Below are 10,775 nucleotides of genomic sequence, written 5' to 3' on the forward strand. Positions count from 1 at the left end.
ATTACGAATACAAACACAATTCCTATTCACATGTTTATGGCAAGACAATTACAAATGTCACCCCATGCAAAATGGCGGCAAAATTATTAATTAATAACCGCGCAGGCAATTAAACAGGCATGTCCAATTAATATTCAAATCATCTAATTATGTTCTGAATGTAATCCTCTTTGTATTGACTGGTAATACTAGCGAGCTATTATTTAGTCAAATATAGAACACTAATTAATAGCTGAATGTTAATGTGATTTCGAGTTATGTGTACATGTACAGCAGAAACCGCCACCATCAGATCTGCTAAAATAACATTTGATTTTACTGCGAAATTTCACAACAGCAATGGATGCCTGCCAAGATCTTCAACTGCCGTTTCTCCCGATTAAGTGCGCAACAACTATATTCTAAATCGTAAACCGCACGTTGGTATTTAACCACAACGGTTCCATCTCGTATGTTTCGAGTAATAAATCTAATAAAAATCCGTGAGCATGATAAACGGTGGTGTTGGCTGGCCAGCCGCCAGCGCCGCGCCGCGCACCGCTGCGGCAGTGACCCGGTATTGCAGCACGTATTAAGTGCGGCGAGGTGCAATAAAAAACTTAACTTATACACACTGCCGCTTTATGCCCGCCATAGAGTGCAGCGAATAGCAATAGCAACCGCGCCGTCTGTATACGTAATGAGAGACAAGGATTTATACGTGAACAGATTTTAAAGATATAAATTAATTTTCGAAATAAAATTATCTTCTTTGCACAGTTAACCAAAGAGTACTTTAACTGTTATACTGCTGACAACTGAAATATATTTATTGAACCACGATTGAAGCTCTACCAATAAATCGATGAGTGCCTAAATTGCTAGCAAACGAGTCCCAGATGGGTGATCGTAAAGGACAAGAAAATAAAGTAGTAATTACTTTACAACATCTCAAGTTCTCTCTTAAAACATATTCTGCAGTTTCTTTATAAAGCGAGAACGAAAGTGATCGTGTTATTTCTCGGGTAATGTATAACAATAACTGTCGAGATAGATCAGGTGCAGCGCCGGGCGCCGCCGCCGGCCCGGACAGGGAGCGCTCCCGGTGTTTACTACGTAATACCCGTAATAGAAGCATTAAACACTTCAAAGTAATTTCCTTTCCTTGGGAGATCTTAGCGTTTAATAGTAGATAGAAAGAAGGAGATAATGTTTTACAACTTTGGATTAAATGCTTAAACGTTTGTGTAGTAATTATCTAGTTTACAACGTGTACCTGTCTCGGAATAAAGCAGTAAAAAGAATAACATTTGTTTTATGACACAATTCAATATCACCAATTCAGTAAATCACATGCAAAAACCTTTCCGATATCTCCATAAAACACGCGCTATCTTTGATCTGCCCACATAATATACGAGTGCTCAACGACTCACCTCCAGCACTACTTGGGAACCTATTTTAATAAAACGTCTAGATTATGGATATATTCAACCATCTCGAAAGGTCAATAGCCCAAAAAATGGTGTTCAAAAAGTAGGTGTCGGTGATCGCCGCATTGCGGTCTGCGACCATTGAGACCTGCTGTATAGGTACAGGTGCCTGGCTCTATAGGTACCTAGGTACGTAATTCACGCTTAAGTACCTGTGACGCAAGCGTAGCCTGTAAGTACCTGGCGACTTCAAGTACAAGCTGAGAAACAAAAATAAAATAAAACTAGTTCTTTGAAACTAAAGTTGTTTGGGAAAAACTTGCTTTGGCTCCGTTCATGAACCTCTTACTTAACTGCAAGTGGGGAACGTTTCATTTGAAACATTTCCAAGCTACATTTGGCCGAGACGGAGTAGTTAGTGGTTGGTTTAGCCGCTACATGTGAGATTAGTGGCCATGCGAGCTGTTCATTAAGAATTGGCACCGAGCTGCGACTCCATAGATGTGCAAATAGAAAGAAAATTAACTTTAATGTGTGTATCAATCGAGGGAAATACTTTGAAGGAATAATTAATATTTAATTAGACAGAATTCAGTTTAAAGAAAATGTTTCATACTGTACATTTTCTATTAAGCTCTTGGTGGGTTAAAATGAACAAAGCTTCACGAAAATTAATCAGGATGTAAGGAAAATCTTTGTTTTCCTCTCTGGAGATGTATCTCGTATACCATGTGTACCATGACGCGACATTGTGAAAATATTTAGCGCCACAAGGCAATGCTAAAAGCTTCAGAAACTAATTTACCGCCGCGGCACACAAACACACAAACACACACATGGTGAGAACGGCGATGAGGGAACCATTCGGGATTGTGCCATAGGGCTGCGCCACAACTGTAGGGAATATACATATAATGATTATCCAAATTTAGAACAGCATTACAATAAATTGTGCTTGGAGTAATTATATGGAAAATAATCGACTAATAGTCGACTTGGAAAGGTTTATGGGCATCCCAAGCGTACTGGAGTATATAGGCATCATTTGTATGAGAAATTTAAAATACATTTGTAAAAAAAAACAAAGTACATGTTTAAAAAAGAACTTTGTATTGCAAAATCAAACCTTGAACAGAGCGTAACAAAACACAAATCTCGTTGAAGTACCTCAACTAAATACAGACAAAGCATCACAAGTTGACAAAACAAATGCATGCGATGTATCTGTGTCATTGTTCCCACATAACTTGTGTGTGACAGCCCTAGTGCAAAGTCAACAGATCTGAGCTCGCATGCAATGTATCACACGTGCGAGGGAGAGAGGGGAACAATTATATTGTTTGTAGAGCGAGATGGAAGATGGAAGTTAAGCCGATAATACCAACACATATTGTTTGGATTATTTTAAATTGGTGGCTTGAGGGAATCAGGTACACTTGTTTCTTTTGAACAAGATTTAAAGATTACTCCAGGTAGAAGATTAACTGTGTAAAGATATTGGCAGGTTACAGAACCGACATTGTTAGCTTGTGAATGGAAACAAACTGACGATTATTGTTAGCCTGTGAACGGAAACGAACTGACAATTATGATGATAAAACAATATTTTGTACGTGCCAATTTAAAGTTTCAAACATTTGAGCTAACGTAAAAATGTAAATGAATAAAGCTACCAAAGTCAGTAGTCCCTGTAACACATACACTAACGATTTCACTACACTGCGTACTAACTGAATTTCCATTTCCAACTCACTGAATATTGAACTAATTGCTGAAGCTACATACATTTGTTGATAAAATATTCTCTTTTACACAAAAGCCGGGAATATCAAACGCAGCGAATTTAATAACAGCTGCAATCAAGCGGACTAATTGAATTTATAGAAAAAATTCGGCCCCGAATGGAAGTGATCACGCATGCTGTGTGACGTCACACTACACAGTGACGTCACAGGACACGATGACATGGCTGACGTTGATCCCTGCAGCTGAGGCGTCAACTGTCACATGTCTACTACGGAAGGTATTATATTGTAACATCACAGAGATGTCACACTTCAATTGTCGATAGAATTTTGACAGTCGTCAAATCATCAAGCATGGTCAAAGGATAGTTGTATTTTGTAATGGTTACAAACAAAACAGTTTCATTTTGTTTTAATTTTGGCACTTTTAGTTAATGTTTCTTGGAACACAACACATCTTGCCAATATGAAATCGGTTTTAATTTTTATGAAAAGATCGGTGTTTACAACGCAATCGGGACAGAGTGGCGATAAAACTCCGCACCTCTCACAAACCCCAATATCAATATAACAAAGGAATATAATAATCTATAAAATTGATATTTTCTGCGCCATATCACTAGCGAGTGAAGTTATACATCTAATACACGTTGAGAAATTGCTCTCATCTTTATACCACGTATAAAATGGTTTTTAAGTTGTGGACGCGAGATAAAATATTTTTTTATAACGTAGACATTAATTCTATAACTGCTTCATAACATTTTTTTAGCTAGTTATGGTATGCTATAAGTGACCTATCCTACACGCACCAGGAAATTCATTATCTCAGCAATATTGTGTACACAAACTTGGGTCAACATTTCGGAGATTAATTCTCATAATATTTCCAATAGGGAATATTTACACAATCATAAATTGAAGCAATCTTTTCGTTCATATCGCAGTTTTGCGAGCGGCCCTCGAATGGAGTGCCATCGATGACCGTTCACTCCCGGTCTCATTCATTCGTTCTCGGTTACCCGTCAAATGATCAATACTGATAAAACTCGTATTTCACGTAAGGGTTTAAAATATTGCCCGATATTCGAACAAAAATATTCCGCGCATTCGGATAACTACTGAGGTAGGTAAATGTATTTTTACTCTGTTTGTTTTCGTATTGTTTACACCAGATATTACATTTTTAAAAGAACACATTGCAGAATATAAATATATTTAAATCACAGTGGGAAGCCCTTTCTGCTTGCAATTTAATTAATTTTACAAAGTCAGTGGGGAGCGCACAACAAAAGCAGAATAAATGGTAACAGAACACCCCGTTCTCTAATAAAACGCCAAATTGACCTGAATAGTCAAAAATGGCACAAAAATCTCCATAAAGCTGTTAACGAGGGCATTAGCTGGGCAAAGAGGCGGGTGTCAGGTTGCCCGGGCAGGCCGGGCTGGGCAGGCAGGGATGGGCAGAGTCGGGACAAAGAACAAATTAAGGTGACTTGTTGTTCTCGGATTCCCATAGAGATTGTGGAACCCGACACCGCCGTACTGCCGCGAGTTGTTTGAACTGTGATAACAATTGGGATGTACCTACTTTTATCTTAACAATGGCCATACAATGGGGAAATGTTTCAGCACTACTACATACAAACTTAGCATTCAGTTCCAGAATAAAGTATAACGATGTTATCAAACATAAGTTGTTGTTGACTTAGTAATTTATCACTATAGTTGGGCATTACAAACGTGCGAACTGTCATAAGTCATTTTTATCAGATCTCTCGCTCACACTTATGCCAGTTGTGCGGAATAGTCACATTCTTTTGACGTGACAGTTCGCACGTTTGTAATGGCCCAAGTATAATGTCACTTCTATCACACAATACGCACAAAGTAATTAACATGAAAATATTTAAATTAAATAATGAAACTAGTCTTACCAGTTCGAAGCCTGCAGCTCGACTGGTGAGCTCTCGTATCAATACGCAATCCGAACAATACGCACCTCTGATAATACGCGTATCAGAGCGATAACGTATCGTTGTTTTTCACGTTTAAATTAATCGTTAATGTTAATTATAACGATAAGCGATAAACTACGGGTTAATGAGTGAATGTTCAAATTAAAAGTTTAAATAAACAAGTATTAGTTACGGTATGGTTTTGATTTATTGATTTTAGAAATGGGTTTGTTATTTATAACTAATGACCAATTTCGTTTGTACGCAATAAAAATATTGGAACTTGTTATTTCTATACTTCATACCAAAAATACGTTTCACATTAATCCTTTACATATTTAGCAGATCCCAGACCTATGACGTCACTTCACCTGCTCATAATATTCAAACAAAGCAAAGAACTGCTTAGCATATCTACGAACGTAGTCACTCGTAGCAAGCGTAGCAGGTGTGCTACGTCGTAGTGGCGTAGGCGAATCGTAGACATGTGCTACGAGACATGTAGCTTTGGTTTATATGACAAGAATTACGTAGGTTTCATAATAAAATGTAAGACTGAGGCATTCACATTTTTTCTTGATATGTTGTGTATATTGACTACACAGTTGGTGTAAATAGGCTGGGTAACCAACTACTCAGCAACTAATATTGCTTATTCGATTTCTGACGGAACAATTATATATGTGATCCACAAATTATTGTATTGGTTCTAGGTATGTCTGTAGACGTACCCACGATACAAGGCATATTTCAAATGTCAGACAACGTATTAAAAATGAATATGTTTGATTATAACTAAGTTAATTCTAAGTAGAAGCATGTACGAAGGTGTTACATAACAGTAAGTGTCGGTGTTGCAGGCGCATTGCGGCCTGTAACGGCACTGTTATCATTACACGGGGCAACTTAACCACTTAATGTTAACTGTTGCAATCATATTTATGTGCAACGCTTACAATCGTGCACTTGCAAGTAAATTTGTGTTTTATATACAAAGGAATATGATTTAGTTTAGTTTGTAATAGGGTAACTTGGTCATTATATTTTCATTATTAGATTTTATAAGTTTTAAATGTAGACTGCCTTATGGACGAGTGGTCGCAAGTGTGACTGCTGAACAATTGGTCTCATGTTCGATAACTGAATCGGACTGTAGTAGAGTATTATTATTTTGTTTTTCGAGAATATTTCCATTATAGCTCGGAGTCTTATTTATTGTGCCCGCTGTATGGCAATAAGCTCACCATTTTAAGTACCTATTAAATTACTGCGGGACGCCACTCAAGAACAAAATGGTAAACAACAACAGCTGAAGGTATGACAGCGGATGATAGATCACCCTGTCGCTAACATAAATACGATCACTTTGTATTTAACATAGGAACACGGGCGAAGCCACTGGCAGAAGTAAGTTATTAAATTTAAAAAAAGTCCTTCTCATACCTACGTATACTCATAATGATCATTATAAAAAAAAAACTTTTTTGTTACAAACTAATAAACAAAGTTACTTTCATAATGATTACTTGACAATTACTCAGTAGCATTAATGTTTTACTTTTATTGATCATTAGCAAAAACTCGAGTCTTGATACTTAACGACGGGATCAGAGATTTTTGCAATTAATCAGATTTAGTCTAGAACCTTCCAATTAACGACATTTCAATCGATTACATTAACTCAAGCTCCGACAGGTTGTCAATTTAAATCGCCTGAAATTTCAGCCCAGAAACTGGCAGTGGGTGCTGAAATAATTGCTGAAATGATTTATTGGTGTAGGCCTAAGAAAATGTTTGCTGCTACCAACCAGATGTGAGGGACTTGAGTGATCAATTTAAAACTTGATAAAACTAACTCAATTTTGGGGAACTTTAAGTGGGTTCAGTAACATTGATTGAAGACTATCCATAGAGGGATTTACTTTCTAAAGAATTATAATAACGACCTCATTTTTAAATATAAAAACCTTTCAACTTTTTTTCGCATCTAACAACCCTAGCACTAAAGAGTTTCAAAGGCCAGAGTCAACAAAACCTCTCGCTCCTGTGTTACCAGCCACAAAAATTAAACAGTGTTAACATTAAGTCTCTAAAAACAGCACTTTTTGTTGAAGTACCAAACGAAAACCACTAAAAATATTACCATAAGGTAAGCAAGACAAATATTTGGGCTGGCAACACTGGCAGAGAAGCTGAAAGCGCTTCGCTCCGCTTCATGAATATTCAGAAGCGAAGTGCCGCGACTGGCGGTACTTATGCGTATTTTATTATCTGTCGGATAAATAAATGGCAACACCGGTCGCCATTTACACGTATTTGTTTGGGGAAGACGACGTGAGATGCTATTAGTGATCATTTGTACATTTGTACCGCCGAGGCGGCCGGGCCGGGCCGGGGCCGCGCCGGAACGAACCGTTACATACATTACCATGCATTGGATATTTGCTCCAACAATTACTGAATTAATATTCCCATATATTGTACTGAAATGGCTGACGCTCCCTTTGTTAACACTTCTTATACTACATGTTTTACAACCGTTGACTGAACTACATGCGAATCTACATAAGAAGTGGCGCAATAGCTGAAGTTTTTACCGAGAGAGTTTAGAAAAACCTCCAGTGCTCGAGAGAGCTCTCTGCAAGTGCTTCTAATGTCATGGAGGGGTTATTTTGCATGAGATTTGAAGTAAAGAGGGAGGTAATGCACTCGTCGTTATGGAAACCACACAGTGAATGTGAATGTAGTTAGGAATTCCAGTTATACAGAGCATTTGTATATAAATGGTAAATTATAAAATGTCTTTAAACGTATATGAGTTACATTGTATACAAGTCAACCTTTATTTATACATATAGCATTACGGTTACCTTAAATAAGGTAAACAGAATGGATTCAAGGCAGGTATTCTAGAAAGGTATTTTAGGCAAAATGTGTATCAAAACATATCCAATTTCCTTAACTATTAATATCTAAGATAAATGGAGGGAATCGGCATAATACCTCCTCCTACGTGGGACATATTACGGAGGGAAGTGATCGTACGTGTGATACGGAGAGACAATGATGTCCTGGCAAGGATTATGTAATATGTGGTAACTTGCAGGTAGCGGTAGTGTCAGTGGAGGATTAATCTTTCGATGCTATTTTACTAGTATTTTTGTAGATCTTGCACTGCAGAAGTTGTAGTGGCAACAGACGTATGGTGGGTACTACGTCGTTTATAAAACTATTGATAATATTAATTTCAAAATATTTCCAAAATATGTTGTATCTACATTAAGTACATCTATATGATTTATTACCGCGGAAATATAATAAGTATACATCAGGAGTTTCAATCTCATTTGCGTGTGTATCGTACAGCTATCAAGTTTGGAACCTATTCAATCTAAGCTAATCCTTGTTAGCATACGTAGTACCTACTTAGTGGGAGATTACCGCAGTAATAAATGCTAATTCCGCCAACCTATATATAATAAAATGTTTTATTTATTTTGGAACCCTGTAACAAAACCCCGTACGAGGACAATGCCGCCATTTTTTCGATTCCAAGAAACCGCCGCAAGGAAGAGATACAATCGCGCCATAAAGAGCCGGCTCCAGTTCCGTCGCGTTACAACATAACAGCCGATACAATCAGGGCCCAGACACGTGTGCGGAACATTCCCCACCACTCCGCCACTCCGCTACTAGTTATCTCTCTATTCTTCTCGTACCTTCCATTTTTCCGTCCGCTTTGCATTTCCTTGATAAAATCAAAGCTTGCTTATAACAAAGCGGTGCCGCGCCGGCCCGTGTCCGATCGTGCGGACCGGGAGATTTATCGGGCGTCCGATAATGCTGGCCCGTGTAAAGCGCTGAACGGCAGCGAAGTCGTTTTAGCACCGTCAAGCGATTTTAAAATAACAGCGAACGGTGGAGTTTTGCTTCTTTTTCAGTGTGAGTTTTTAAAGAATTTTACCTTTATTTTTTGTGCTTGAATTTTCTCATGGAAATCGCTGTTTTCCTCTACACTAGGTAATTGTTCGATAGAGCTTGCTGTATAACTGCAAATCAATACAGAAACAAATCCTCTAAACTAAACTATCAGTTGCTACACAGTGACACGATGGACGGCGCGTGTATATTCAGCCGACTAGAAATAACATCCAGTTCGCAGTTTCATTTGTTTGATGGAGAATGGAATGTTTCCACGCTGCAATAAATGTACTGTTGTAGCACACGGAGCCTTCAGCTGTAGTTACATCGAAGGCGATCATTTCTTACAAAACTTTCACGAAGAAAACTAAAGTAATTTGCATATGAAGTACACTACATTATATCTGAGAAACTTTACAACACTACAAAATGGGTTCCATAGTTATAAAATTCAAGTTTTTATCGGCGCTACTTGTATAATAGTGAACACTAACTTGACAAATGTATTCTGAAGTTGGAACATATTACAAAGGACTTTTTGTTTTATCACTTCTCTAGTACTTTTTTATCAATTCAAGTCCTCAAAGACCAAAGTGCTGAGGTCGCAGTTTCTTGTGACATGTAAGACATACAGCCCCAAAGGCCTAAAAACTTGGAAAACAAAGGTTCTATCTGCAAAAAGTCCCGCAAATTACCTTCAACAAATACGTTTCGACGCGTATTTATAGTAGTTTACAAGTTGGTCGGAGTTTAGCAAAGTTTTTCGGCTATCAAAGTCGGTTAGAGATTGGTTTGTACTGGTAAACTTAATCTTGGGTTTACGACGTGTTAAACTGGCAGTTACTGGGAACATCACCGCAGTAGTGTGGTCTGATTGGTGGGACATGTGTCGCCAACGTGCTGCTGACGTATTTACCTGAGGACAAAGAAATAATAAAATGAATCACACATGTTTCGGAGCCAATATTGTGTCAATCAGTAAAGTAAGATGTTAATTTTTTACAGTTAAGTTTCTAATATAATTATCAAATATTAATTCATGGAGTAATTATAAAATCATAATATTCATTCTCAGTAATCGCTGAACAAACATAAACTTCAATAATTCACGTCCATTTCATAGGATGAAACGTACGTAACTCCCGTACTGAAAGATATTTAATAATTGTTCACCTAAACTATTCCGCAGTTATCAATTTTGTTCCGAAAACAATTGCTAAGTAACCATTAAATGTCTCTAAGTACGGCAGTAAATATCATGTCATAATATTTCTATAACTTAACTCTTTAAAATAACAACTACAAGCAGAAAATATGTATCGGTACGTGAGCAGTTTAATTTGAAAACTGTCGACTTTATATTTCCTTGAAGCGGGAACTACTATAAACCAAGTTTATGATGAAACGTCTCCGGACAGCTTAATGGTCGCGTACCAATACTTTATTTAATATGACACAATACAGCCACGTCTTTGTTGGGCAAAACTGAACCTTGGTGTCTAGAAAATAAAGACTAAATTGAAGAGAGACGACGAGATATCAAGTTTTCTTTGTTTTCTTAAAGTGTGAATTTGAAAGGTTATTAGCCTAGCGTAAGGTCAGTACTCACTGCACGTAGTAGTGTAAGGGCAGTACAGAAAGCGGGATTGGTGCAGAGGCGGGGCAACCGGCTGCCACGCAACAAGTAGCGGGTTTGATTCCCACACGGGGTACTCATGAGTGATTGTTTCGGGTGAGGT

General features: G+C 37.7%; 1 protein-coding gene and 1 long non-coding RNA gene across 9 annotated transcripts in view; both read right to left on the reverse strand.

Moving 5' to 3' along the window:
- Positions 1 to 6,135, reverse strand: part of LOC118276439 (uncharacterized) — a 31,611-nt gene extending 25,476 nt beyond the window's left edge. The window contains exon 1 of the long non-coding RNA XR_007707581.1: positions 5,095 to 6,135. This is a non-coding gene — a long non-coding RNA (uncharacterized LOC118276439). The remainder of the gene's footprint in view (positions 1 to 5,094) is intronic.
- The window catches only part of LOC118276434 (syntaxin-binding protein 5), a 208,234-nt gene that overhangs the window by 105,670 nt on the left and 91,789 nt on the right, over positions 1 to 10,775 (reverse strand). The gene's annotated exons all lie outside the window — the stretch shown is intronic.

Source organism: Spodoptera frugiperda, chromosome 31, assembly GCF_023101765.2.
Source record: "Spodoptera frugiperda isolate SF20-4 chromosome 31, AGI-APGP_CSIRO_Sfru_2.0, whole genome shotgun sequence".
In the NCBI taxonomy this organism is placed as follows: Eukaryota; Metazoa; Arthropoda; class Insecta; order Lepidoptera; family Noctuidae; genus Spodoptera; species Spodoptera frugiperda.